This window comes from Lactuca sativa, chromosome 8 (genome assembly GCF_002870075.4).
Source record: "Lactuca sativa cultivar Salinas chromosome 8, Lsat_Salinas_v11, whole genome shotgun sequence".
NCBI classification, from domain to species: domain Eukaryota; kingdom Viridiplantae; phylum Streptophyta; class Magnoliopsida; order Asterales; family Asteraceae; genus Lactuca; species Lactuca sativa.
The window spans coordinates 147570164-147575202 of NC_056630.2; the positions used below are offsets into that span (position 1 = coordinate 147570164).

The following is a 5039-nucleotide window of genomic DNA, read 5'->3' on the forward strand; positions in this document are numbered from 1 at the left end:
AGGGTAAAACCGTCTTTTCCATGACCCATAACATTCAAAACCTCTTCATCATTTGTACTATTTTTCCCCTGGTTATCCGGGCTTTTAACACCAGACACCGAAGGGTAATTAACCTCATCTCCTCCTACATATCCAGGATGATTTTCAACACTCTCCATTGAATCATTATCATCATCACTATGACAAAAAAGTGTCCATTGCTATAACAGATGAAGCTCTTGCTGAATCTTTAGTGGAATGAGGAAGGGCATTTATGTCAATATCAAAATATGAAACCCGGCTGGGACCCGCACCAGATGAGTAGTCCCGGACCCACATGCCCGTTTACTATCGTTGACTTCATCAGCATCTCGGTTAATGACAACACCTTCAATGTTATATGTATGGGGAATATCGTTGACTTTATACGAAGCTGCCCGACCCCCGACCTCACTGCCCGCAGCCTGCCCGAGATTTGGGTCTCGGTATAAGTCTGATACAGGTCTTTTTTGAGATAATCCACTTCCCATTGTAAGATTTAAATCCATTCCTGTAAGCTGCAATCCAATAAGGGGGCTCTAGTTTCCTTCTTTGAAGAATCTTCAGATATTGTTTTCTTGTTAAGGTTATGATGTTTATTAGGATTAAAAGAAGCACCATTTTTAGCTGATTGAGCAGAATGTTCTTCACAATCTTGAACATTTGGAAGCCACCTTGGCTCCCACCCACAAAGGCTTATCAACTTCTGTGCCTAAATATAGAAAAAAAAAAAATACAACTTTTAATAGAATGAATCATTTTTAGCTGATTGAGCAGAATGCACCAAAAGCAGCTGCACAGTTGTTTGCAGCTTTCATCATATCCATCTTTCATACCAGGCCATCTGCAGTTTTCCTTCTGTTTTTTATCTTTTCTTCTGCTTCCTCAAGTGTAAGTTGCTTGTATTGTGCAACTTTGTTGAAGTTGTACCTAAACACCAAATGTAATAATAACAAGTGTTTGTTGTATATCACTAATGGCATGTTTTTTTTCATCAAGTGCTGTATACACATCATCTGTTTCATTTTTAATCGAATGAAATCTGTAAATGTGAATATATGACCAAAAATGTGACAAGAATCTAGATCTTACACAGTATTTTGGCAGGAATCCAGAAAGCATCTTGATAAACCAATAATAGGATCACCAATTAAAGGGTAGAAAATATGGAGTGACATTAAGATAATAACAATAAGCAACTTCCAGACTTATTAAGAACTATTTTGATTACAAATAAACATGATGATTACATCAACCAATCATCAACTATATATCACCATAATAAAAGACAACAAATAAAACTAAAAATCTCAACCATCCATGCCAATCTTAGAATTCGAACTGCAGAAGGTAGCACTTCTAAAAATCAAAACGGTGGGGACAAAGGTTGTAGTCTTTTCTTAGTAATGCAGTATTGTTATAAGTATCAACTACTCGATCCATACATCATTGAAATTAAACAGCTGATACAACAAACAAAAGCTCTAATATGAAAAGAAAAGGACATCTTCTCTTGATAGTATACTCTTTTGCTTATTAAATATTCTCTTGATCTATTAATTAAGTTCCAATCAACTGAGCAAGGATAAAGTATCTCAAAAGTAAAATCAACGTTAAGGGTGAAACTCGAATGCTCTATTGCCCTAGGGTTTAGGGCCCGCTGCAGTAGGTGCGAAAAACACACATATATCATTGTTGTGACCAGTGTTAATAGGAAGTTAACCCTGGTCATGTACAAGAACCCCATCTTGTACCTGATCATAATTCATAATGTAAATTTACAATTAATAAGCATGTCGAAATGAATTTATTTGAAGTATTTGAAACAGAGCTTCTGACATATCTTCATATCACAGTAGTTAAAACCCTTTAGTCGCTCCAAAACAGCAACAATCTGACCAGTCAACAGTAAAGCTTGCAGAAGTGCAGTGTCATCACATATTGCTGCTATCTCTCTAGCACGTAGGAATATTAACTCGTCCCTAAAAACACAAAAAGAAATTAAAATTACAAAAAAGTTCGATTTTTTTATCCATGTCCAAAATTTTAAGTTATTAAAGTTAATTTACCTTGTTTGATTTCTTGGAACGTGTACAACATCTGAAATAACTTCAGCAGCCGCCTTTCCAACAATGTTGGGCCTCTTTTTTTTCAAATATTTTATTAGAGCTTTGTGGTTCATTTTCTTGGGTTCAAGAGCAGGAAGATCATCAGATTCCATTTGATTGATTTGAGAACTTGGAGAACTCTCTGTATAGTATTCTGTTGTACCCGAGTTGACTCCCCACTAACTTCAATACTTTTTTCAACTGGTTTGGGAAGAAGAATAGATGGATATAAAGAAAGCACATGGGTTATTTCTACTTGGGATGCTGCAAAATGATACATGGCTTCTTCATAGCTATGGTTTTCAAACAGATAGTGTGCATATCTATCTGCAGAATTGAACAAAAACATATCATTAATGTCATCATTACCCACAATCAAAAGCGTTCATGTAATAATCTTATAATTACCTTATATGAATAGGGTGATGTTGATACAAATACAGTGGGTTGAAAAAAGAAAGGAAAAGAAAAGAGTAGTCGATTTGATCTTAATTTTGTATGAAACCTGTGTGTGTAAGTTATACCTTTTGAGTAAACTAATAGGAATTTATATATGATTGTAGTTATTTTATGTTTTATGTAAGATTTGCCAAATTGTTGGCTGTTAAGATTCTTTTTCACATTGTTGAAATGAGAATATAATGCTAAATTTATATTGAACACTTTAGAGTTTGTCCATGGTGTGACCAATACTAACTATTCTTCTTTGACTTTAACTATTGTCAAAATAAATTAAGAAGAAAGATAATAGACAAAAGAAATGATGTAAAAAATAAAACAGCATACATCATAAATCTGTTACTTTAAGAATTCATTTTACCTGTATAAATTGAAGCCTCATTAGTAGCAACAGGCATGTTAGAAGTGTTGGCCACAAGTGTTGTACGTTTCATCACAGACTCTTTACGCTGATCAGGTAATGTCATTGTCAATTGAGGAAAGTCCATCAGAACCTGTACAGTTTTTATAAATAATAAAAATTGTCAGCATCAGGTAATGTCATTGTTAAGTGCTGTTACTCCCTACAAAAAGTTGAATGATTTAAAAGTTTAAGTTTTTTTTTAGGAAGACAATGATTTTATTACTAATCAACAACAACATTAGTTTGCTTAGGGCCATAAATGCATGGTTGACACAGGGAGTAGCTTGCATCCCATGTCCTACAACTACCATCATCAGATAACCTGTATATTTCATATCCAAAACATATCTCAAATATATTTATTTAATTGATATAAACACAAAAACATTTAAGAGATACAAAAAACAGAACTATGCCTTGGATAAACGTAATGGCAGAAACAACACCTACTATACACGTCCCTTCAAAATAGAAATAGCCATAGGCATCCCATCTTCACAATTTATGCACGTACCTTGCCTACACTTTTACCAAAATGAAGATATTCTACTGCATCAGCAACAAATTGTACACCCACAAAGCTTTTAGGGTCTATTGCAACCTGATAATTTAACAAAAAAGAATCTATTAAAAATTGGACTTCTTCAAGAAAGATGTTGAAAAAGTTATAAAAAAATGAAACCTTTAGCCTTCCCACACTAAAAAGATGAACCAAATTATCAAGATGTTGTTGCCACAAGTGAGGGTATTGCACGATCTAAACTAGCATCAAACATATCGAATACTAAAGAGAATGAAAAAGAGACTCCTGGAAACGAGTCACAGAAAATAGAGAACTGTAAGATCCATTCACTATAGTCTAAACAAAAACATCAGACTTCATGTGCCTAATCAACCTTAAGAACGCCATGTCAAGGATTGCTCTTCATAACTTTGTGAGGAAGATGAGAGATTAGGGAAATCAAGAAGTTCAAACCTTTGAGCCCTAGAAATTGCACTAGCTATGTGAATGATGGTCACCTTGGAGTAAGAACCCATTGCGTTTCTTTTTCCCTAATTGCCACCTTTCTTTGCTCACACCCAAATGCATGAAAGTTAGGGCATGCGTTTCTTCATCTTCTTTGTCGGCTTTGGCGGTGAGGGTTGGAGGCTATGGATGTGGATGTCGGATGTCTAGATGGAGGCATGAATGGAAGGGAGATACTAGAGAACAAAATAGAGAGACAAGAGGGGAGAGAAGAGGGTCGATTTTTTACTTTTTGTTCCCCTCCTTCTCCCTACTTTCCTGTTCCGGTGATAGCTATGAAATGTTCTCTATTTTCTTAAGGTCGTCGGAGAAGGAGAAGAAGTGAGCCTGAGGTTGTCGATCGGCGCCGGATCGATTGTAGAGAGAACATAATGAGTGATCGAGTATTTCGAGTGTTCTGCAAAAAAGCCCTAGAAATTAATACTCCCTGTGATTTTGGAGAGAAAACGCGCGTTTGAGATAAGATTATAAAGCGACATTTGAAGAGGACACACACTTAAGATAAAAGTGCCCTCCGTGTTTGTAATTTTTTTTATTGGACACTAATTTTAGCGCACACCTAAATGCGTGTCCTCTATCTTTAAAATTTTGGAAATCTGACATTATTTTTAAGGCACGCAAGAATGCGTGTCGTAAATCGGTGTGTGTGATTGTTTACGCGTCATTAAAGGGTTGTTTTCTTGTAGTATGATAAGCTCCTAGGACCCGAGATCTGTCCCATGTTATCTTATTTTGGGTTGTTAGGTCATAAAAATCCAGTCTTGGTCATTAAGAGCTGACCATGCTTGAGTTATGGGCTCCTAAAGGTTGGAAATGGAATGATTTAGGTGTTGGTGACTTCTACAGCCATGCAAAGGCTTAAAGTCACTGACTTTATGGATTAAGTGGCTTTAGTAGTCAGATCTGGAAGTTGAACGTGTGTCTTAACCGTTTAAGACCCAAAATCAAAAAGAGTATGAGATTGGGACTTACGCGGGGCGTAATCCCAGTACGCGCAACGTAGGGGGTCGCGTTCCCCGATTCT

The 5039-nt window shown here is 36.0% G+C and overlaps 1 long non-coding RNA gene across 1 annotated transcript; it reads right to left on the reverse strand.

The window, feature by feature from the left end:
* Positions 1–1545: 1545 nt before the first annotated feature.
* LOC111918550 (uncharacterized) lies at positions 1546–4433 on the reverse strand. The gene is made up of 5 exons (XR_002859277.3): positions 3671–4433; positions 3503–3589; positions 2947–3079; positions 2088–2453; positions 1546–2000 (listed from the first exon to the last, which is right to left on the reverse strand). It is a non-coding gene; the product is annotated as an uncharacterized LOC111918550 (long non-coding RNA).
* Between the last annotated feature and the right edge of the window lie 606 nt (positions 4434–5039).